The sequence below is a fragment of the Scyliorhinus canicula genome, chromosome 10 (genome assembly GCF_902713615.1).
Source record: "Scyliorhinus canicula chromosome 10, sScyCan1.1, whole genome shotgun sequence".
Classification (NCBI taxonomy): Eukaryota; Metazoa; Chordata; class Chondrichthyes; order Carcharhiniformes; family Scyliorhinidae; genus Scyliorhinus; species Scyliorhinus canicula.
Window position 1 is genome coordinate 81605155 of NC_052155.1, and position 26205 is coordinate 81631359.

Below are 26205 nucleotides of genomic sequence, written 5' to 3' on the forward strand. Positions count from 1 at the left end.
ACGTGCAGACTCTGCACAGACAGTGACCCAGCAGGGAATTGAACCTGGGACCCTGGTGCTGTGAAGCCACAGTGCTATCCACTTGTGCTACCGTGCTGTCCTATGACCTACCTGAGGCATGGGATCCAACCCTCTCACCTCGGCGCCCTTCTTAAAGGACACCCCAATCTCCAGTTTAAAAAAAAGAGAAACCCTGCCCCCACACAAATGGAGCCCCTTCCCCCCCACCCGCACAGAGGACTCCCCACTGCCCCCCTCCCCCACATACACAGGGACATCCCTCTCATATACAGAGGATCGCATTCCCTCCCCGCCCCCCGCCCCCCCACAAACACACACATGGAGTACCCCCTTGGACTCAGTGAACCCCCACACATACACAGGGAGCCCCCATCACAGACATGGGAACCTCCCCAGCAGAAACCTCTGGCACCACCCCTTAGCACTGCCCCTTGCCTGCCAGGACACTGCCGGGCCATGCCCCTCACTCCCCCGTAGGCTGTACTTACCTGTGCTCCCCCAGCATGGTAACACCAAACTAAAGGGAATATCGTTGAGACCTGTAAAGCCTGAACGGTAAGAGCCTGAACATTGAGGACACACGCTCTGAGAGTCTGCTCTGTAGATTATGCTAGAGTTGTAATTTGTTCCAAAGGTGACTGTTCATTTTCAACCGAAGTAGGAAAGGAATAGCATAATTCTATTAAAATCAAATAAATGTCATAATGCAAATAAAACTTTCCAATATCATACTGTTAATAAAATAAGCCCCCTCTATCATACTGCTGTAAAACCACTCCAATATCAAAAAGCAATTGTTCACAAAGAAGAAAATAAATTGGTATTATTGAAGAGAATTTGAAGCTGGTGATTAAAAATTATTGGAGTATTTTTTTGAATCCACCTATATGGTTTCTGGACAACAATTTGTTTTAAGTATTTCTGATTAAATTTGGGAGGGTGGGGGGGGGGGGGGGGGGGGGTGTTCACTGATGGCATGACTGGAAGATGCCGCTGGTGAGAATGGCCTGAAAAGCATGAATTCTTTAACAAGAATTCATAATGCAGTTTGTAATATTATTTAATATTAAAGGGTAAAAGTTAAAGCTTAAAATACTGGTTAATTCGAATAAAAATTTAAATTAAAATTCCCACTCCTTCCTCTTGTTAACCAGAGCAGATTTAATTATCTTTGCGTTGTGTTAGAGTTAGCGCATTAGGTAATGTGAATAAAATGTACAGTGCTGTTCAATAGGTTTATTGTTGAGCATGTATCAGATAGTAAATTGGATACAATCCTATCTGTGCCTGTTTTGAGGCACGGACTTGCAAATGGAATACAAGTTGTATTTCAGTTTGGATCAATAGGTCAAGTTAAATCTGGTGTGTAGGTGCTAAGTCTATCTGGTGCAGATGATTATATCAATGCAGGACTGAAACAGCTATCCATGCTATCTACATAAATACTGGCTAACCCCAGTGTGAAGGACAGAAGAGCTATTTTGGTTTAAAATGTATCCTAAAATAAACAACCTTTAAGAAGCTGATACCCTTGTACGGGGAGAAAATGTTTGTTTTGCTTTGCTTACCTAAGAAGGAAAACTAGGGACTGAATTTTATTCTGCACCCAGAGATGGAATTGGAGGTGGGGAGATGGGGCAGGTTAGGGCAGCATGGTAGCACAGTGGTTAGCACAATAGCTTCACAGCTCCAGGGTCCCAGGTTCGATTCCCGGTTTGGCTCACTGTCTGTGCAGACTCGCCTCAGTGGGAAGTTGCCTGGAGATAATGCACCAAAAACCGGAAGTCACACTGATAAAAAGCATGGTGCAAGAGCGTGAGAGCACCCCTTTCCGACTCCAGGCATCAGACAAAAGGGGCTCCAGTAGATAAACATAAGGCCTCCAGGCATCAAACAGTTAACAGTCTACAGGACAACAGAACAAGAATTGTCCAGTGTCCATCAATGTGTGACTTGTTCAATGTGTCAGTGCCATTCTCCATCCAGGAGCCGCAGCTGTGCAGGCCCTCCCACATGGCCCAATCTCACTGGAACCAATTCCTGGCATCCACATATTCTACTGGTGATCAAGGTACAGTTGAACATCCAATACTTCCAGCATGATTAACCTGCAGTGACATGCCAGTTGCAGGCAGCACTTACCACACCAGCAACAATGTGGTTTTGTGAAGGGGAGGTCGTGCCTCACTAATTTGATCGAGTTTTTTGAGCAAGCGACAAGGATGATAGATGAGAGAAAGGCAGCAGATGTGAATATATGGACTTCAGTAAAGCCTTCGACAAGGTATCGCATGGCAGACTGGTACAAAAGATGAAGTCACATGACATCAGAGGAGAGCTGGCAAGTTGGATACAGAACTGGCTTGGGCAGAGAAGACAGATGGTAGCAGTAGAAGGGTGTTTTTCTGAATGGAAGGCTGTGACTAGCGGTGATCCACAGGGATCAGTTCTGGGACCTTTGTTGTTTGTAGTGCATATAAATGATTTTGAAGAAAATGTAGCTGGTCTGATTAGTAAGTTCGCAAACGACATTAAAATTGGTGGAGTTGCGGGTAGTGAAGATTGTCAGAGGATACAGCAGGATATAAACTGGTTGGAGCCTTGGGCGGAGAAATGACAGATGGAGTTTAATCCAGACAAGTTTGAGGTAATGCACTTTGGAAGGTCCAATGCATGTAGGAATTACACAGTAAATGGTAGAACTCTTGCGAGTATTGACAGGCAGAGAGATCTGGCCGTGCATGTCCACCGATCACTGAAAGTGGCAACACATGTGGATAAGGTGGTCAAGAAGGCATACGGCATGCTGGCCTTCATCGGTCGGGGCATTGAGTATAAAAATTGGCAAGTCATGTTGAGCTGTACAGGACCTTAGTTAGGCCTCATTTGGAATATTGTGCAAAATTCTGGTCGCCACACTACCAGAAGGATGTGGATGCTTTGGAGAGGGTACAGAAGCGATTTACTAGGATGTTGCCTGGCATGGAGGGCATTAGCTATGAGGAGAGGTTAGATAAATGCGGTCTGTTCTCACTGGAACAACGGAGGTTAAGAGGTGACCTGATAGAGGTCTACAAGATTATGAGTGGCATGGACAGAGTGGATATTCAAATGCTCTTTCCTTGGGTAGGAGAGTCAAGAACTAGGGGACATAGGTTTAAAGTGCATGGGGAGAAGTTTAGAACAGATGTGCGAGGCAAGTATTTTACACAGAGGGTGGTAAATATATGGAAAGCACTGCCTTGGGAGGTGGTGGGAACAGGTACAATAGTGGCATTGTTAGTTATCTGAGCACATGACAGGAAACAACAACACAGCCTCCAGGCATTTGCAGCCACCAGCAGGAGCAAGCAGCAACTGTTATGTGATCAGATAACTACCAATAGGCTTCAGCTGTGCAGCTAGAGGCTGCTCACAGTTAAAGGGAGTTAAAGTGATCTTCAGCATATGACCAAGAACAGGGCTCTGCCCTGGAAATGTTTGTTAGGGCAGACAGGCAGCAGCTGTAGTTGCCTCTGTTATGGGGTTACACAATATTGGATGGTGGCCTGTAGATCCTGCAGACACTATGCCTCTCACCGCCCAGCCCAGGGGCGACACCAACATCTGACCAAGCTGACCACCCCTCCCCCCGGGGGGTACCCCTCCCCCTGAGCACTGGGCAGCAGCTCCATTGCCCCTGGGCTGAATGCCGGGGATTGGAAATGGCTACTCAGCTCCTTGCCTCCCCTCAGCAGCCATTGCGCTAGCTTCCATTTTTAACCAGGAGTGCTAATCAGTGCTCTCGTGATCGGTCGCTAGGGACCGGTTAGTTCCTGGAAGGCCATTAGATTGGATTTACATCTGACTGATGAGATGGAGATTAGTCTTAATTGGGGTCAATTGATGTCTCACCACGTCTGGATGGGATCTGGAGCCCGCTACTGGGAAGAGACCAGTTAGATCACAAATTGATTCACGCCTGCCGCAAATCCCAATTTTGGCCTGTTGGGCTATTTAACTGCCATGCCTGGGTACACGCAAGGTGCAACGCAGCCGTTAAATCACACCCACTCAGCGGAATTCTCCATCGGCGGGATCCTCCACTCTGCCGCCATCGCACCCAAGAATTGAAAGTGCAAGTTGTATGAGAATAGAATAGGAGAGCAACTAGGGGTGTGGATACAGAAATCACAAAAGGCAGCAGCACGTATCTTTAAGCCATAAAAAGCCAAAGCACTGGACTTCTTTTTGGAAGAATCGAGTTGAAAAGCAGAGAGGTTGGCCCGAATTCTCCGGCTGTCTGCAGGCGGTGGGTTTCTATGGTTTCACCGCAGCGTGGGGTGGGTCCAATGGGAATTCCAATGGGAGCAGCAAACAGCAGGCCACCTCCCGCCGCCACAAAACACGCCCGTTATGTTAAACCTGTAAAACTCTTGTCCGGCTGATACCTTTCCTTTTTATAAATTTGGAGCACACCTATGTTTCAAACTTTTAATTGTTCCTTCTGGTTACAGAATTTTGCGGCAATTCTCATTTCCTTCACCTGAAAATCCACAGCAAAGCAAATCATTCTCATTTGTAATGTACCGATAATCACAAAATTTATGTCACTTCCCCATCTGTCCATTCGTGAGTGGTTTGAAAATAATGTTAGTAGAACGGGCTGATAATTTTACAAAATATATCCTGCTTACTGATAACCTTTTCCTAAGATCAGCTAAAGGAAGAAAGATTTAAAGATTTATTTCAGGCTTAAGTATTGGTATCCATACAAAGTAAAAGAGTCTGCAGTCTGTGCCTCTGAGATAATTGGAGAGCACAGAGGATTTTTCATGGTCCAAATCACAACGAAGCCTGCAGAAAATTCATGGGGGAGGCTGCGCCTTGTAGATAAACAGACCCTTTTTGAGTTTTGTCGCCCAAGCTTTGTTAACTTCAGCCAATATATTTCTTGCTTTTAAAAATATGATGGTGTAATACATAGGTTATTGTGAGATTGCCTTAATGAGTTCTGTTATCTCGTCGTGACCTTGAGGATACATTTTCGAAAAGCGTGTTCTCGGCGATGGTGTTCAATTAATGGTGTGTAATTATTGAAATTACTCACACATCAATGAAAACTACAGTTACTTCAGATGCTAATTTTATTTTAAAAAGACGTTTCAAACAGAAACAGAAAATGCTGGTACAATTAGCAGGTCAACAGCATCTCTGGAAAGAACAGACATTAAAAGAACTATATTTGGAACAAAAATAGAAAATGCTGGAAACACGCATAAAGGCAGGCAACATCTGTGGAGACATTCAACCTGGCAGTGCCAACCTGTGCCAGGGGCCCTAAGAAACTGAAAACAGGTACAAAGCAGCATAAAGATGATTTCTTGAGGTGTGGGTTTATTAATTGTGCCACTGCAAATCAGGGTTCAAAGTTCATGTGTGTTATATGCAGGGAAACACTGGAAAATGAAGGATTAAAACCCTCAAAATTTCAAAGACATTCGAAGACTAAACACTACACTTCCGGGGTCTGCCCAGCTCACCACGCCTCGTGAGATTGATGTCGAATTGTGAATCCCGGCACTTGTGTGCAGGATCGTTTTCTGGCAAATCTGCATATTAAACTGAGGCATCTAACTCACTTGGAGATCTCGGCCAAACACCGTTCAGTGCTGGGCTCCACAAATGGGGATCAGATGGAACGGCACTTGTGGGGGTCTCCCAGGGGGTCAGAGGAGCCCAGGCACTTGCCTTCAGAAGCAGGGTGGCACCCTAGCACTGCTAGTGCCACTTGCGCACTAGAAAAGACAGCGTGGCACCTTGGCAGTGTCAGTCAAGTGGCACTGCCAAGGTGCCAGACTGGTGCTGCCAGGGTGGCAGCACCAGTCTGGCACCTTGGCAGTGCCACCTGACTGACACTGCCAAGGTGCCACGCTGTCTTTTTTCATGCAGTGGGGATCAGGCTGGAGGGTGCATGGGAATGTGGGCCCCTTTATACCATTTAAAAATTGTGTCCTGCAACAGTCACAGCATTGCTGCCAAGAAATGAACCACCATTTTTACAGTGGCTCCATTATTTGTGTGATGAGCTGTACCATGTTGGAGCAAGACTCTTCCATGGTTCTTTATAATAAAAGGAGGCTCTGTGACAGGTCTACCAATTCACCAAGCATTTTCCTGTGCATGCTTATGAGCATTTTCTTGTACACTGCCTGATGCACTATCAATTACGACGAGATGAGAGTAGAATCGAGGCTTAACTACACAGAGATGTGTGGTCGCCTACAGCAGCTGACAAAATGGCTGCTGTACGGAGAGCACACACATTTATACTCCACTTACTGGGTGGAGCCAGCAGGCAGGGATCTACCCTCGTACCTGTAGTACAGGTGCCTTACCATAAAACCCATATATAATACATCAGTGGTGACTACCACACTGCCACATCAAACTCCTCAGCTCAGTCCCCTGCAGCAGAACACACATAACTTCACTCTCTGGAGTGCTGGCACATAAACAATCCTTTTTCTGTGGGCTAGCTGCAGCCTTTTCATGCCCATTGATTTACCATATGTAGTTTCTGACTCTTTACTAGCCTCTAAGTGCCAGTATCGGGGTTGGTTGTTGGGAATGTCATATCAAGTGATTGTGCTTCTTTATCACAAATGTTGGTTGCTCTCCCTCATCTCACAGGTGCCAAATCTTAATATCAAAACATAGTGGAATAGTTAATAGAGGCGACAGGGATCTTACTTGCCAGCCAGAGAGCCAGTGAAAGCCTCTTGTCTCCTTTTTTAGATAAGACTTGCCAAATGAAGTGCCAGTCAGGCACTTAACTGGGCACCAGCTGGCTTTCACGAGGATCATGGATCCCTGGGTGGAAGTCCCACCCGTGAGCACTGGTGGCCAATTGGACCTGCAGCTCTGTTGAATGGCAGTGCCAAAAGGGAGGCAATATTTGCTACTGCTGCAACATCTACCAAAAGCTAAAGATCGGGACTAGATCTCAGGCCACAGGTGAATGATGGCAGGAAGGGGGTTGTGGGGGAGTTGGAGGTAAGAGAGTCAGAAGCAAGGGCAGGAACATGGCTCCCAGCATGCACCCTCTCCCCAAGGCTGAATCCCTTGTTCAAGTACAGAATGCCTTTGAATCAGGGATACTTGAGTAGCCCCCCTAAGCATATGGCTTGGCTTGTCATACTCCCAACCCACTGCTAGGTTAAGACTAGCAGAGGCAGGATGAGTTCTATTTAAGGGTCTCAATTGGCAACTGGGCAGGAAACTTGTTCATGGATCTTTCCACTTTGGTCATCATCAGTCTGGAAGCAAGAAGGCTGTGGGGCCCCTCTCTACCACTCTCTTGATTAAATGCCCCCACCACCAAACTTTCCAATTGCTGCCAAAGTGGACAGCCTCACAGTTTCCCGCATCATACTCCTTTTCCAATATTTTGTCCACTTATTTATCCTATCTGTATCCTTATGCAGACTCTTTGCGTCCTCTTCACAACTTGCTTTCCTACCTATCTTCGTACTGTAAGCAAATTTGGCTGCAACAGTGTTGGTCCTTTTATTCATGTCATCACTATGGATAAGAAATATTTGAGGCCCCTTTACTGGTCGTTTTGTCAGACCACTAGTTACAGTTTACCAGTCTGAAAATGATCCATTTATTCCAACTCCCTATTTCCTGTTAGTTGGCCAGTACTCTATCCATGCTAATATATCACTCCCAATACCATATGCTCTTGTATGTGTAGAAACCTTTTAAGTGGCGCCTTAGCAAATATCTTTTGGAAATAAAAATACACTACATCAATTGGCTTCCCTTTATCCACCCTGTTAATTACATCCTCAAAGAACTCTAATAAATTTGCCAATGTGATTTCCCATTCACAACCATGTTGATTCCATCTGACAGTATTATGATTTTTTTAATGTGATGCTATTACCTCTTTAATAATGGTTTCTAGCATTTACCCAATGACAAATGTTGGGCGAACTGGCCTATAGTTTCCTGCTTTTTGTCCTCCTCCGTACTTGGCCAGAGGAGTTACACTTGCAGTTTCCCAATCCTTTCCAAAATCTAAGGAATTTTGGAAGACTACCACCAATATATCCGTTAACTCTGCAGCCATTCTTATGAGGCTCCAGGATACAGGCCATCAGGTCCAGGGGACTTGCCACTCTTTGGTCTCATTCGTTTTCAGGGTACTTTTTCTCTAGTGACAGTGATTGTTTTAGTTATTTTTTCCCGTTTGCAATTTGATTTTCTACTTTTCTTGAGAATACATTTTGTGTCTTCTACCATGAAGGCAGATACAAAATGTTTGCTCAAAGTTTCTGCCATTTTCTCGATCCCGATATTAATTCCCAGTCTCAGCCTCTAAGCTCACATTAGCTGCTCTTTTCCTTTTTATAGAAAGATTTTACTGTTTGCTTTCGATTCTTGGTAATTTTCTATTGTACTCAGTTTTCTGACTCTTTATCATTTATTATAGTCACGCTTTGTTGGTTTTTAAAATGTTCCCACTCGTCTGCTCTGCCACTAATCTTCACAGCCTTAGTAAGCCTTTTCTTTCCATTTGATATCATCCTTATTAAGCCAAGGAAGGCACATCCTTCTCAGTGTCTTACTTTCTCAATGGAATATATATTTATTGAGAGTTATGAAATATCTCCTTAAATGTATGCCATGGCATCGCCACTGTCTTATCTTTTAACCTTTGTTCCCAACCCCTTTTAGCCAACCCTGTCTTCATACCTTTGTAATTGTCGTTATTTAAGTTTAAGACACTAATTATGGACCCACATTTCTCACTGTCAAACTGAATGTGAAATTCCATTGTGCTGTGATTAGTCTTTCCTAGGCAATCTTAAACTATGAGCATATTAATTCATCCTGTGTCATTACTTATTAACAGATTCAAAATAGTCTAGTCGTTGGTGAGTTCCAGAACATATATGTCCCAAATACACGCTATGAACTCACCCTCCAAGTTAAAGTTGTCAATTTGATTTGTCCAATTGGCGTGAAGATTAAAGCCATCCATAATATATTTCCAGCAAGTCCCAATAATTTCTTAATGTGTACTTTCCCCACTGTGAAGCTACTATTAGGACGGGGGGGGGGGGTGGCTATACACTACTCCCACCAGTGACTTTTTTCCTTTGCTATTTGTTATCTCCACCCAAACTGATTCTAGGGGGGGGGGAGATTCTCCGACATGGCAGCCAACTGTACGCGCCATCGTGAACGCCATCGCGTTTCACGACGCTGCGAACAGGGCCCGGGCACGACCTATTCTAGCCCCCACAGGGCGCCAGCATGGCGCTGGAGCGGTTCAGGCCGCGCCAACCCGTGCATGCACAGTTCAGCCAGCTCAAACCTGCGAATGCGCAGTTGGGCCACTCCATCCTGCGCATGCGCGGGGAACTTCTTACGCGCACCGGTCCCGACCCAACATGGGGTCGGTGTTCAGGGGCCGGCCACGGCAGAAAGTAGGCCCGGGGGGGGGGGGGGGGAGGCCCGCCCGCCCGCCGATTGGTGGGCCCTGATCGCGGGCGAGACCCCTTCAGATGCACCCCCCCCGGGTGAACGAGCCCCCCTACCTCCCCCCACCACGAGTTCCCGCAGAGTTCCCGCCGGCAGAGACCAGGGGTGAATGGCACCCCCAGGAGTCTGGCGTGTCGGAGCGGCCACTCGGCCCATCCGGGCCGGAGAATCGGCGGCCCCGTCGATTCCAGCGGCTGGTGCCGCGCTAAATGTGCCGCCGCAAATGGCAGCGATTTGGCGTCAGCGTGTCATGGGGCAGTTGCTCCAATTCTCCGGCCCGGCGCGGGGCTCAGAGAATCACCCCCACATCTTGATCTTGTGAACCATGATCATTTTTCACGATTGTACTGATCCAATCCTTTATTAGCAGAGTTACCCCATTTACTTTATTCTTGTCTTTCCAATATGTGAAATACCCTTAAATATACGGTCCCAGCCCTGGCCACATTGCGACCATGTCTCTGTAAAGGCTTATATTTTCATATTCATTTATTTCTGTTTGTATTATCAATTCATTAATGAGCCCAATTGATATCTCTGACCTAATTGTGGGAATCCTTCCCATGGATGCCTGCCCTCTCCTTTGTGCCCAGTTGTCGCATTTCCCACCGCGATGAGTTGGAATAAATAGCAGGCATTCTGCATGCAGCCAGTCAGCAGCACGGGTCGTGCTTGGCTGCACAACTCAAGCATGTAAATGAGGAGGCAGCATGACATTTAGGTGATACTTATGCTCACTGGACAAATGCAGCAGGTCACGAATCATGCCTGAATAATGGGATAGTCAAATTTCTAGCCCATATTTTCTGTACTGTTTTATTGCAAATTAGGTAGCACAAAATTTGCTGCTGAGAAATTTCGCTGCTAAATTAACTGAGGAGTTGAGGGATGTAAAACTGAGACATCACCGCACCACCACTGTTGGGAGTGAATAATGCTGCACAATTAACATACAAAGGCAATTTCTTTCATAATGGTGGACCCAGGAGTTTATAATGGAAAAATGTTGGCACACCAAGTATGTACAGTCTTTTGGGGATGGTCTGGGGGGTGCAAAGGCTGGAAAAATGGCCCAGGAAGATATATTGGGGGGAAGCGGCCAAAGTGTTCCTGCTGCCATGCCATTTTGCCACCAGTAGGGAGGTTGGCAGATGTTCAATTGAGCAAGAAACCAATTGGACCACTTAATTTGTCCAAGGACCACTTGCCATATTTACAGGCATTTGGCCCATGTGGCATAGCCTGGCTGCCATTTGGGAAATTACCCAGTGAAACCTGGCAGCTGCACAATGGCCTCTCTAACCATCCCTATGCCAGGCAACAATGCTGCCGATCCTTAACGAACACTCCAACCATATTGCCGGAAACTACCTGCCTGGTCCCAGTATTCTCAAACCCACCTTACCTTTCTTCAAGGATCCAGACATTTTGGAGCCCTCGCCTGTCTGCTTCAGCCTCAACAATGGCCATCACTAACGATGACACCGCTGAGACTGCTGGTGGCTGGCAGCTCTTGGGGAGATGATGGGGTGGAGGGGGGAACTCATTGTCCTTAATTCAAAGGCAGCCCTGGCAGCAGCACTTAATTGGCCACCTCTGGGAATATGTTGCCCCATGTCCTGGCTGGGGGAGTGGTCAACTCCCACTTACAGCTCCAACAGGCGGGCTTCCGGGTGTCCCAGCAAAATACAGACTGACATTTTTATTATGCAATAGATTTGCCACCGAAGGTTCTTATTCCTTAAATTCTCATATAGCCAAAATTTCTGCAACCTTCAAGATCATTGATATGACGGCTGTGTCAAACACTTGAGGGAATTTTAATTGGCTGCAATTTCAGATGACAGGTGAACAGGGCAGATGGGGATGGCAACCCATCTGCCCAACATCATTAGTATGAGACCTGGTGGGGCTCATTTAAATACAATTGGCGCGCTGCCTTGCCAGATTGTGCCAGTGACAGACTTGAAGGCTGGATATCCTGCAGGCCCCTCGCTCACGGTTTGAAGCCTGAATGCACCTCTTAAAGGGAGGTTGTATGCAAGTTGTTGAAATGTCTGTGTGAAGTTGGACAGCTGTAAAATGAATCATATTAGAGCGTACAGGTTGTCAGACAATACTGTGGAGGTGCTGCTTAAGTCAAGAAAAACAGATATGGATCCTTGCAGAGACTTTTGTTTCATAGTTAAACACCAGAATATTTTTTAGGTTAACTGCACTTGGTAAATTAATGGCAGTATTTTGCAGCTTGTTTTTGTTTGTCTAATTTTCTTTTGTGTCTCAAGGCAATAGAATCTGCCCTGTCTATGGTAGTACAGTTGGTGACATCGTGGATAGCATCCCATTTGTTAGTAGTTGTTTCGGCAGCCTGCAGTTTATTGTTTTAATGATCCTTATATGACTTCTCTGCTAAGCTACCCATGTCCTTCAGTCCATATGTCCGCATTCTTATAATAGTTTCCTATAACTTGGAAGTTTATCAAAGGACAGGTAACGTAATGTGAAAAATGATCAAATGAAACCGAAACGGAAAATGCTGGTAACACTCAGCAGGTAAAGCAGCAATCGCAGAGAGAAGAAAGCAGAGTTAATATTTCGGGTTTTTGCTCTTTCATCAGAACATACAAAAATGAGCTTGAAGACTCACAGTCCATTTGACATTTACAATACAATTTTAATTCATTGTTACGTGATACAGCAGTTGTGGCAGGGTCATTCTAGTGAAAATAACCATATCATCACTAAAGCCAGTGAGTAATGTCGCGATGATCCTTTGGGGTGATTTTACCTAGGTCCGTCTGGCAGAAATATTCACCACTTACTATCCCATCATATTTATTTGGGTGATGCACTGGGCCACCCAGGTGGCTGGAGTCTGTTAATGTGCAACTGGGGTCCTAGAACATACACAAGACCTTGATACAATTTTGAGGGTGTTATAAGCCCAGCGAAGGTCATGGGATAGGAACCATCAGGGGCGGGGCAGGGCTCCCCCTTAACAGGTGTAGCCCCTCTAGTAAAACACCCCCAACTTGGGTGCAGGTTGGGGAAGGAGACCCTCCGGGGAATGGTGGTGGTGGTGGTTAGGGTAAAGTACGAACATTTCAAAAGGTAAGGAAATAAACATTTTGGTGTTTCGGTGGATCGGTGGATCCTGCCAATGGAGAATACAGCCCATTATTGTTTTTAAATAGAGCTGAGATAGAGATTAGAAGAGATAATAATAATCTTTATTGTCACAAGTAGGCTTACATTAACAATGCAATGAAGTTACTGTGAAAAGTCACCACATTCCGGCGGCTATACGGGTACACGGAGGGAGAATTTTAGAATGCCCAAATTACCTAACAGCACGACTATCAGGACTTGTGGGAGGAAACCCACGCAGACACGGGGAGAACATGCAGATGTCGCACAGAGAGTGACCCAAGCCGGGAATCGAACCTGGGACCCTGGCGCTGTGAAGCAACAGTTCTAACCACTCTGCTACCATGCCGTCTAAGCATGATAAAGAACTTTACTCTGTTTTGATAGAACAAAATAATTAATTTATATTAGATATTCTTCAAAATGTGTGAAAAGACAACAAATTTAAGACCTTGGCTGATTAGTATATGTGTAAAACTGGCCCCAACTACTGCCAGTATGTCTCCATCTGGTTTAACCACAGCAGGTTTAGTGCAGCCTAGTAAATCACTCTGAAGAGACAAATCTAATATTTAAATGATTTTGGGAGGCAGCTGAATTTAATGACTGCTACAAAGTTGTTACTACAAGTAAGAACCAGACTGAATATAGAAAGTTCAGAAGGGAAGTGCAAAAGGAAATAAGAGAGTCAAAGAGAGAGCATTATCAGACAATGGCAGCTAAGGTAAAAGGAAATCCAGAGGTCTACCATAGTGATCTAAATAATAGATAGTCAGTAAGATGAGGAGTGGGGCATATTAGGGACCAAAAAGGAAAACATACACATAATAATCACTTATTGTCACAAGTAGGCTTCAATGAAATTACCGTGAAAAGCCCCTAGTCGCCACATTCCGGCACCTGTTCCGGGAGGCCGGTACGGGAATTGAACCCGTGCTGCTGGCCTTGGTCTGCATTACAAGCCAGCTGTTTAGCCCACTGAGCTAAACCAGCCCACATGGAGGCAGGGGAATAGCTGATGTATTAAATGAATACATTGCATCTGCCTTTACCAAGGGAAAAAGATGCTCCCAAAGTCACTGCAAAAGTGGAGGTAGCTGAAATTGTACATGAATTAAATAAAATGAAAAACAGGTGCTGGACGTGTTGGCTGTACTGAAAGGTTGATAAAGCACTTGGACCAGAAGGGACCAGCAGGATGCTGTTGGAAGTGAGAAATTGCTGAGGCAGTGGCCATCATTTTTTAATCCTCCATAGATACTGCAGTGGTGCCAGAGGTCTGGCGAATTGCAAATATTACAGCCTTGTTTATAAACGGTATAAGGAGGAGGCCAGTAACTCCATGCCAATCAGTTTAACATTGCTGATGGGAATGCTTCTAAAAATAGTTCCAAATTAAATTTATAACCATTTGAATACATGGATTAATTGAGGAAAGAACAAAGAAGCATACAGCACAGGAACAGGCCCTTCAAGCCTATGCTGATCATGATGCCCTAACTAAAAACAACCTTCTGCGAATATAGATTTCTTAAAGGCTAATCATCTTTTAATACCTTTCATGGAGCTTTTTGATGAGGTAACAGTGAGGTTGATGACAATAATGAGGTGTACATGGATTTCCAAGAAACAGGTGAGAAATTGCCACGTAACAGGTTTGCCAGAAAAGTTAAGTGTGTGGAATAAAAGGGATAGTGGCAGCATTGATATTAAATTTACTGAGTGACAGGAAGAGATAAGTGGCAAATGGTTATTTTTTTTGAACTGGAGGAAGGCATGCAGGTTTCCCAAGGGAATGGTATTAGGACTGATGTGTTATCTGTGTTGGTCTAACATCAACTGCAACTGGATGCAGTAAAATGAGAAACAGGCTTCCGACACACGAGATGGTCCAACACTGTTTTATTGAACCTGTTGATTGCTGTACATAATCTGCTGTGGATTGACACTCTATTAACCTAACTGATAACCTCCTACTGGCTTGACCAGACTAGCTTTCTACCACATGGTGATGATGTTCATTGGCCTGTGCACTGCGACTATCTCCCGAGCCCTGTCCTGTGAGAGAGGGAGAGCCTTAATGCCCTGTGGGCTTTATAGTGGTGGTGTCCTGTCTGGTGATTGGTTGTTCTGTGTCGTGTGTGTTCATTGGTTATCCTGTGTGTCAATCACTGCCTGTCTGCATCTCATGATATACACGAGTGGATATTATGACATCTCCCCCTTTTAAAATAAATTTTGGAATGTGGCTGTATATGCATGCATAACTATGTACAAGTGGGGAATGAATGAACATATGTACATGGGAAGGTGCCTATCATGTAGATACAGAGCAAACTGAACAAAATTTACAAGATTTAAGTCTATAGATTCAGTCTTTGTGGTGGGCGACAAATTCTCGTTGATCGCCGCAGAAGTGGAGGGGGGACACCGGCACCTGGACAGGCGGGATGGCTGCCATCTTGGTGGCTTTGTGGACAGGTGGATCGCTGCCAGATCATTGGCTTTGTGGTACAGGACATCGCAGGAGGCATGATGACATGCGTAGAAGTGCGGTCGGGTGATGGGCAAGGATCTTTACACAGCGCCCTCCTGTTGCGCCGTAAAATGGAGCCATCAGCCAATTGGACAACGAAAAACCTGGGAGCAGCCTGTCAGATGACAACAGCTGGGGCTGACCAACCTCCTTCAGGCAGCTGAACGTGAACAACATCGTCTGGAGCCAGCACAGTCAGATCCGTGACATGAGCATCATACTTGATCTTTTGCTGGTCCCTGGATCGCTGCACCTTCTGCAGCACCGTGAGGTGGTCAAGGTCTGGAACATGGATGGCTGGAACAGTCGTCCTCAGGTTGCGGTTCATGAGCAGCTGCGCCGGAGACAAACCAGTCGACAGAGGGGTTGCCCTGTATGCCAACAGCGCCAGGTTGAAATCCGAGGCTGAGTCTACAGCCTTCCACAACAACCGCTTGACAATATGGACCCCTTTCTCGGACTTCCCGTTTGATTGCGGGTAATGGGGACTGGATGTGATATGACTGAAGGGGTAGGATCGTGCAAAGTCGGACCACTCTTGGCTGCAGAAACATGGACCGTTGTCACTCATTACAGCGAGTGGTATCCCGTGCCTGGCAAACGTCTCTTTGCAGGTTTTGATGACTGACTTGGACGTGAGGTCCGACAGTTTCACCACTTCCGGGTAGCTGGAGAAGCAGTCGACCAAGAGCATGTAATCACACCCATTGGCGTGAAAGAGGTCTATCCCCACCTTCGACCACGGAGAGGTCATGATCTCGTGCTGTTGCAGAGTTGGGCTGAGCTGGTTGAAACTTCTGGCATGTTGTGCAGTTGAGGACCGTGTTGACAATGTCCTGGCTGATGCCAGGCCAGTAAACTGCCAGCCGAGCTCTGCGTCGACATTTCTCGACCCCAAGGTGAGCCTCATGGATCTGTCTGAGCACCATGGTTCGCATGCTTTGGGGAATGACGATTCTATCTAGTTTAAGAAGGATCCCCTCAACAACCGTTAGCTCGTCCTTAACGTTGAAGAACTGGGGTCACTGCCCCTTTTGCCAGCCGTGGGAGAGGTGCTTCATCACGCGCTGCAGTAGGGGAAGCTTTGGCAGTTTCTTCGCGTATTTGGACAACTCGTTCATCAGTGGCTGGGAGGTTGCTGGCACACAACTGCACCTGTGCTTCAATGTGGCGAATGAAGTCGCCCTGTTCACATGGTGTGGTGATGGATCGGGATAGGGCATCCGCGACGATCAGCTCCTTACCCGGTGTGTAGACGAGTTCAAAGTCATATCGGTGGAAACAAAGAAGAATTCGCTGCAGCCGAGGTGTCATGTCATTTAAATCCTTCTGGATTATGTGGACTAAAGGCCTGTGGTCTGTTTCCACCATGAACTTTGGCAGGCTGTATACGTAGTCATGAAACTTGACTATTCCTGTCAGGAGACCCAAGCACTTCTTTTCGATCTGGGCATACCGTTGTTCGGTCGGAGTCATGACCCTGGAGGCATTTTCCACTGGAGCCCAGGACGAGGAGTCGTCTCGCTGGAGGAGCACCGCCCCAATGCCGTCCTGGCTTGCATCTGTGGATATCTTGGTATTCTTGGTTGGGTCAAAGAATGCCAGTACTGGGGGCTGTGGTAAGCTTCGCCTTCAGTTCAAGCCACTCCGCTCGATGTGCGAGAAGCCACTGGAACACTGTCGACTTTTTTATGAGATGCCGGAGGGCTGTGGTGTGGGCTGCCATATTGGGAATGAATTTCCCGAGAAAATTTACCATTCCGAGGAAACGGCGCACCGCCTTTTTGTCCTCTGGGGTCTTCATGGCATTGATTGCCAGCACCTTGTCAGCGTCAGGTTGCACACCCTGCTGTGAAATGTGGTCACCCAGAAACTTGACAGCGGACCTACCAAATGATCATTTGGCCCTGTTGAGCTGGAGGCCATTTTCATGAATCCTCTGGAAAACCTGTTTGAGGCGGGTGATGTGATCCTCGGGCGTCGTGGACCAGATGATCCCTTCGTCCACATAGACTCGCATCCCCTCGATGCCCTCCATCATTTGCTCCATTATGCGATGAAATACTTCGGAAGCTGAGATTATACCAAAAGGCTGTAACAATACCTGCCGAACGGAGTGTTAAACGTGCCCAGCTTCCGACTGGACTCGTCCAGCTGTATCTGCCAGAACCCACGGGAGGCGTCCAGCTTGGTAAGAATTTGGCATGAGCCATCTTACAGGTTAACTTTTCATGCTTTGGGATCGGGTAGTGCTCTCGCATTATGTTGTGATTCAGGTCTTTGGGATCAATGCAAATGCAGGTTTCTTGACGCAGACCATAGAGCTGACCCAGTCTGTTGGTTCCGTGACCTTTGAGATGATACCCTGTCTTGGAGCTCTCGTAGCTGCGATTTCAGACGATCCTTGAGAGGAACCGGCACCTGGCGTGGTGCATGGATGACTGGGATGGCATTCGGTTTGAGCAATATCTTGTAGCAATATGGGAGCCTGCCCATCCCATAAAACACATTGTGGTCTTGCGTGAGAATGATGTCTATCTCAGCCTGGAGATTTACATTGGGCGAGGCAGTCGCCGGTGTTGAGGACATGGCATGGATGCGCTGGACCAGATTTAGGAGTTTGAATGCGCGAGCACCGAGCAGGGATACTTTGTCAGGCCGGACGATCTTGAATCGTAACGTCACTTTGATTGCCTTGTGAGATACACCTAGCTGACACGATCCACTGCCAGCTATGGCATTGCCATTGTAGTCAAGGAGCTGGCAGGCTGGTGGAAAAATGCAAGGTTGGTCTCGGATGCTGTCGAGGTCCGACTGTGATAAAAGGATGCGAGACTGGTTAACCGCGATGACAGCACATCACTCATCGTCAGGATCCACAGTGAGGATTGAAAGGCGGTTTGCAGGCGCGGTGGAGACCAGCTTGCGCGTGGTGATGATGACCACCCAGTATGGAGACTCAAGGCAGTCAGCATCGGGGTCTGTTAGGCTGTCGGGATCTGAATCCTGAATGCCTTGTTGTACGCAGCGGACACGCCAGCGCTGCAGCTGGGATCACTGGCTGCTGCTTGGTGGAGCGGACCTGCAGAAGGCCGCGTAATGCCCAGGCTTTCCGCACTGTAGACATCGCCTTCCTTTGGCTGGACATTGCTGCTTTAAATGGGTGGAGCCACAATTTGGACACTTCATGAAGCTGATGTCAGCACGTTCCGTGCGCCATCGTGCATGCGCAGTGCGGTCGGCCGACGTTTGCAAAGTACATTAGGGTCTTCGGCCTCCTCGTCCACCTAGTCGTGGTGCACATGCGTAGGGACCTGGGAAAAGCACGCAAAACGGCCACTCTCCTCAATGCTCAGGCCTTGCATTTTTGCGATGGCCTGCACCCTTTCTGCCTCGTGGGAGGCTAGTTTTGCATTTTCTGCCGCCCTGATGCGGGAGTAACGATTTCTGGCAATCGTGGTTAAGTGAGCATTTCACACATCCCATGTGGATTCCCTTGAGTGGGCGGGTAATGTAGCCTGTGGGAGTCATTGCCTAGCATCGCAATCACACCTTGATGCATGGACACTGTTCCTGAACACTGCAGGAGGCAACACCACACACGCAGCAGCCAACATCCGAACACCCAGGGGATGGGTCATATCTCCGGGGACATGTCCATGGCTGGACTTTGGTTGACTGCCACGGAGATGGGGGTGGGGAGGAGGCGCGGGGGGGGAGGGGGGGAGATGCCTGGGGAGATGGGCAAAGGGTTCGGGGGTCAGCCGCATTGTGGAAAAATGACAGAGGCATCATAATGGTTGTGAAAAAAGGTGTTCAATGTGTTTTACAATCCCCCTCTCTCCCGATGGTGTCCAATCCTCCCCCCTCCAACCCCCACCCACCTCCCCCAGTGTCCTCAGTGATCCTCAGCATGCTTTGCCCTCCTAGCTCTACCACTACATCTGAGGTGGAGGCAGTCAGGTGCTTACCTCCTCTCATGGCCTTCGATGCCCCTGGCGGACGTCTTCTGGGGGCTCTGACGCCGGACAGTCCCGGCGCACTTGTCGGTGGTACATGCACAGCTGTGCCGCCCTGTCCCGTGTGCTGTCCCCGAGACGCCGCCTCATCAGCGGGGTGGAACTCAGGGGAGCTATTGGCCACCATGACCACTCTATGGGACGGGTCCAGGTTGGCACCCAGCACCCCCTCCTCCCGGTCGGTGTCCCAAGAGCCTTGGGTTCACCTTGGGATAGAAAGGCCAGGCTGCCCCTGTATCATCTGGCTCTGCCAGCCCTGGTGGCTCCCCAAAGTCTGCACCATCGTGTTGACACTCTCGGCGATGCGCTTCACCAATTCCCACCTGTGACTGGGACAAGTTCCGCAACACCTCGGCCGTGTCCATCTGCGAGCGAGACGTGTCCCATAGAATCTCATCAAGGTCAGTCTGGTACTGGGTGACATCCCCCAGCGAGTTGGACATTCTGCCGAGATCCTCGTCCATGGCCGTCACCGACTGCGTGACTCCTTGGACACCTTCCCTTATAGTGCTGATGTTATGCACCAGGTTTTCCACTGCGGACGCCCATCTTGGGGCCCATCTTCTCGGAGTCATTATTGTGAGCTGGCTAGGGCTGGCTGAGCAAGGGCTGCTCGACCTTGTTAACCGGGGGGGGGGGGGGGGCTGGCGGGCGCGGTCCTGGCGAATCAGCTGGTGAGCTTTCATTTGCAGCAAGAAGCCAGTGAGGTCTTGTTAAGTGGACCAATTAATGTTGAATAGCGTCGCGGGCCTCGCTGGGCCGAGCGCTGAGAAGCTCGTGGCAATTCCCGCTCGCTACCACACTTAGAAATCTTTCTGGAGAATTGCCCCCTACATAAAGTAAAGGGTACATTTCTAAATAGGGTGCAGGAACATGGATGAGAGTCTTCAGTTCAATGAATAGATAAGAGTATCTGAGGTTGTTCTTAGAGCAGAGAAAGTTGAAAGGTGATTTGATAAGGGTGAGAGAATTAGACAGATTAGATCAGGAGAAAGTGATGCCATTGGTCGAAGGATTGAGGGCGAGAGGACTGGCCAAAAAAACAACAGTGATGTGAGGAAGAATGTTTTTTTACACAGCGAGTGATCAGGTTGTGGATTGCGCTACCTGAGAGAGTGATGGAGACTGACTTAATTGTGGTGTTCAAAACTGAATTGGATTAGCCCCTGAGGAAAAAGGAAATGCAGGGCCAGGGGAAAGTGCAATGGAGTAGGATTGGCTAAATTGCTCTCGAGACCCAGCATGATCCAGATAAGCCAAATGACCTCCTTCCATGTTGTAACCATTCTATGATGAATGGTTGCTGGCTGGGTTTCCCATTGGGAAGCCCAGTAGCAGAAGGGAGGCAGATGTTGCCCAATCCAGCAGGTAGGTGCTTTGAAGAGTACTCTTTGCAAATCAGGAGAAGCAAGAGTGCATTCCCTCAATCCTCAAGCAATTCTATAGGCCCCAAATCTTCCTTGATCTTCCAGCCTCCCATAAACATCAGACAGCCCCTGTAACTTTGACCTTCATGAAATCTCTCTTGTAAAACCCGCTGGGAGAGACGACAGGGATGGACTGTCGGGGAGAAATGAATAACTGTTTTTTGTGGTGTACACAAATAACGCAACTACAACTCCTCCCCCCCAAGGCCCACCCTCCTTGACCTGCACTCAGGTCAGGGTTTTTATGCTGAGTGGCTCCTCCTTGTTAAGGGGACACCCCGCCCCTAATTATCGGGGTTTTCATACTCAGCTGTGGAAGGGGGGAATCATATACAGCACAATCCTTTGTTCCCAAAGGGGTCGTAACATCTCCCTTTCACTTGGCTGGCATGATCCAAGCCGCTATCAAGCCATTAACCTTTCTTCAAAGCCTTCTACTGTTGGCTTTCCTGTTTGGAAGCCAACCCCTCACTTTGGTCAGCTGCCAATTTGAAGTGGAATTTTTAAATTGTCCTGCCGTTAAATTTAGCAGGACTCTTGCATTGCTGCCATTTCTGGGTTTCCTTGTTGCAAGCATCAGTCATCCTCTCCCTTCCCACCTTCCCTTAAACATTAAGATTTATGACTTTAAATCTTCAAGGACTCGAGTGTTTCATCGTGACGATTGGACCTCCCATGTGGCAAATAACAGACCTTTTCAGAAATGCAAACTGTTTCCTTCCAGATTATCATAGAATTTACAATGAAGAAGGAGGCCATTCAGCCCATCAAGTTTGCACCAGCTATTGAAAAGGGCACCCTACTTAAACCCTCGCCTCCACTCTGTCCCCGTAACCCAGTAACCTTTAGAACACTCATGGGCAATTTAGCATGGCAAATCCACCTAACCTGCACATCTTGGGACTGTGGGAGGAAACTGGAGCACCCGGAGGAAACCCACGCAGATATGGGGAGAATGTGCAGGCTCCATACACCTGAGGCCGGAATTCAACCCAAGACCCTGCAGCTGTGATGCAGCAGTGTTAACCACTGCGCCACCATGCCGCTAAATTTATAGAGATAGGGATAAACCCCATGGAGTTTCTAGGCCTATATTAGTAGGAAGACCTCTCTGATATTAATTAATGATTTTAGTGATACACATTCAGGTGTAACTGGTAAGACTGCCTCTTATTGTCCTGCTCTAGTTGCACTGAAACGTTCATTGTGAGCTTTCTTGAACAATTCTGGGCGATGTAGTGAAGGTATTCCCACCATCTTGTTAGGTAGGGAATTTCAGAATTCTGAATCAATGAAGGTGAGGGAACAGTAATTCCTGTTCAAATCAGGCTGATAAATGAAGGGGAGCTTGGAAGTGATAGTTGTCATGCAGTTGCTACCACCCTTGTCCTAGATTGTGAAGGTCATCGATGAAGTGTTATGTACTCTGGGATAACACAGGCTGCAACTGGATGCAGCTTCAACCAAAAGATACTCCAGACTTTGAAGTTAGTTCAATCTGATTTATTGAACCAGTAGCACAGTTCTCTATGAGTTTGACTCTCTGCTAACCTAAGTGTGGTTACTCTGTTTGACTGAACCAGACTAGCTCTTAGCCACGTGCTGGAGATGTGATACTGTAAATACCCCCTGACTCACTTTGTAGATGTTCATCAGTGGAAAGAGCCGGAGTGAGAGTGCCTCGTGCCTTTTATAGTGAGATACCACCCCTGAGTGTCCTGCCTGCTCATTGGTGATATCCTGTTCTCTGTGTCCATTAGCTGCCTGTCTGTGCCTGTCTGTATATCATGACAATCGGTTTAGAAGGGAGAATAAACAATTATCCTTTCAATGGACTGCTCTTATACATCTTATAGAGGGTCATTATCAGTGAATAACCCTTTACTGTTATTAGTTTCTCCTCTAATAAGGTTCAGCAAACATTCTATTTGCAGCTTTAAAAATAAATAAATTGACCTGCATCTGCTGTTCCTTTTCCTCTGATGGCAAATTCTTTTTGTTGCTGCTCTTTCTTGTTTACTCACCTGGTGAGACAGATTGGAGAGCTATTCCCACTGTCTAATAGAAAGAAGTCTCAAACAATCAATATGGTGCACTGGTGCATGCATTGCCTGATGAATTAATGTCACCAATCTGTACAAATTTAAGATCCTTCTCACCAAGAAACAAATTATTTTCGGAATCTCAGAGTGCTTTTTTTTTATTTATTTGGAAGATGTCAATTTCTATGTAAAAGGAAAATAGAATGGCTTTCGAAAATGTCACTGGGAACAAGTCTGAAATACTTTACTGGAAAACTAAGCACTTCCTTGACTGAAGTTGTAGTACATGGCACAGATTTATATGGGCTCTCTATCATCACATAGTAGCATTAGCCATGAACATACATTGTTATTCTTTCTCTATTTTTGATGTTGGAATAAATCTTGTTGGTTATTCCACAACCACTGTTGAGAAAGAAAATAAACTGATAGAAATCACAATTAAGAACTGAGAAATGTTGTTGTGTTCAAAGTGATAAACTCTAAGATCTGTGGCTATTTGCTTCTGATTACTCTTTTGGTTTCCAACATGTATTTCTTGCATGTTACATGTTTCATATCTGATCCCGAGATGAGCTCCTGATCACTAAAAGCACCTTTATAACATCGTCCAACCCACCCTCTGCCTCAGCTCATTCTCTGCTGAAATTCTCACCAGTGCTTTTGTCAACTTTTTACACTTGACTCTCCCAGTGCACTTGTGGCCAACCTCCATGCTTTTACCCATCATAAACTTGAGGTCGTGCAGAAATCTGCTGCCCATGTCATATTCCCCACTAATCTCATTCGGCCGTCACCCTGGTGCTTGCTGGCCTCACTGGCTCCTGGTTAAGTTAGGCCTCAATTTTAAAATTCTCACTTAATAATAATCGCTTATTGTCACAAGTAGGCTTTAATGAAATTACTGTGAAAAGCCCCTAGTCGCCACATTCCGGCGCCTGTTCGGGGAGGCCGATATGGGAAACTTTTGTTTCCAATTCATCCATGGCCTCATCCCCCCCCCCCCCCCCCCCAGCTCTGTAACCTCCTCCAGTCCTCAATCCTGAGTAAACTGCACTGCCCCAATTCTGGCTTCCGAAGCTTTTCCGATTTCAATTGCTCCATCATTGTGGCCTAGACCCTAATCTCTGCTATTTCCTCCCTAAATCACCTCCCCATGTCTCCTCCTTCATTTACAATACTCGGGAAAACATACCTCTGACTAAGCATCTGCCCTAATATCTCTTTATGCGGCTTGGTGTTCATATTTTGATTAATATCGCTCCTGTAAAGCTCCATGGAATGTTAAAGGTGCTATATAAATACAGTTTCCTGTTTTGATACGTGGGTGAAATTTTATTTGAAAAGGTAGTTTGACAGAAGCTCACAGTAAGTTTTTCCATGAGGAGAAGCAACCTGCTATGCTGCAATCTGTACTACGTTGTCAAGTGTTGATTAATATTGTATCATTATGTACTTCATGCTTTCAACTCAGTGCGCTTATTGAGTTACAAAATCTCTGAAAAAATTATTTCAGTGACTTCACTGGGTGTGTCAGCCATTTGTGAATGCTTAACAATTATATCATGCAGTTTTAGTATTATGGAACATATTATGATATGGTTCCATTAACTACTAATAGCTAATTAGCAACTCACCAAGAATCTTTTGATAATACCTTCCAAACAAGTGTTCTCTACTACTAGAAGGTCAAGGACAGCAGATGCATGGGAACACCATCACCTGCATGTACTTATTTAAAGGGCCAGGTACCAAACTTGCAGGTAAGATAATTTTGAGTAACCCCCACAATTGTAAAGTCTCTGGAAATACTGTGAAGTGCTTTTGGAGGGGTTGTGGTGAGTTCCTGGGTTTGGCAGGGGTTACATTGTTACATAGAAGATAGGAGCAGGAGGAGGCTTTTTGGCCCTTCGAGCCTGCTCCACCATTCATCACGATCATGGCTGATTATCCAACTCAATAGCTTAATCCTGCTTTCTCCCCATAGCCTTTGATCCCATTCTCCCCAATTGCTCTATCTAGCCGCCTCTTGAATATATTCAATGTTTTAGCATCAACTACTTCCTGTGGTAATGAATTTCACAGGCTCACCACTCTTTGGGTGAAGAAATGTCTCCTTATATCTGGCCGAAATGGTTTACCCTGAATCCTCAGACTGTGACCCTTGTGGTTCTAGACACACCCACCATTGGTAACATCTTCCCTGCATCTACCCTGTCTAGTCCCGTTAAAATTTCATAAGTCTCTATGAGATCCTTCCTCATTCTTCTGAACTCCAGCGAGAACAATCCCAACCTAGCCAATCTCTCCTCATATGACAGGCCCGCCATCCCTGGAATTAGTCTGGTAAACCTTATGCTGCACTCTCTCGAGAGGAAGAACATTGTTCCTCAGAGAAGGAGATCAAAACTGCACACAATACTCCAGGTGTGGCCTTACCAAGGCCCTGTATAATTACAGCAACACATCCCTGCTTCTATACTCAAAACCTCTCGCAATGAAGACCAATATACCATGAGCCTTCTTTACCGCCTGCTGCACCTGCATGCTTACCTTCAGCGACTGGTGCACAAGGACACCCAGGTCCCGCTGCACACTCCCCTCTCCCAATTTACAATCATTCAAGTAGTAATCTGCCTTCCTGTTTTTGCTTCCAAAGTGAATATCCTCACATCAAATTATACTGCATCTGCCATTGATTTGCCCACTCGCCCAACCTGTCCAGATCGTGCTGTAGGATCCCTGTGTCTTTGTCATAGTTCACCCTCCCACCCAACTTGGTATTGTCTGCAAACTTTGAGATGTTACATTTTGTTCCCTCATCTAAATCATTTATATATATTGTGAATAGCTAGGAATAGTCGATCTCTGTGGTACCCCACTAGTTACTGCCTGCCAATTTGAAAAGGACCCATTAATCCCTACTCTTTGTTTCCTCTCTGCCAACCAGTTTTCTATCCTCCTCAATACATTTCCCCCAATCCCATGCGCTTTAATTTTGCACAATAATCTCTTATGCGGGACTTTGTCAAAAACCTTTTGAAAATCCAAATATACCACATCGACTGGCACCCCCTTGTCAACTGTACTGGTCAGATCTTCAAAGAATTCCAACAGGTTTGTCAAGCATGATTTTCCCTTCATAAATCCATGCTGACTCTGACTTATCCTGCCACTGCTTTCTAAATGTTCCGCTATCAAGCCCTTGATAATGGATTCAAGCATTTTCCCCACTACCGATGTTAGGCTTACTGGTCTATAATTCCCTGCTTTCTCTCCACCTCCCTTTTTGAATATTGGAGTGACATTAGCTACCCTCCAATCTGCTGGGACAGTTCCAGAGTCAATAGAATCCTGGAAGATGACCACCAATGCATCCACTATTTCCAGAGCCACCTCTTTAAGCTCTCTGGGATGCTGATTATCAGGCCCTAGGGATTTATCCGCCTTCAATCCCATCAATTTTCCCAGCACCATTT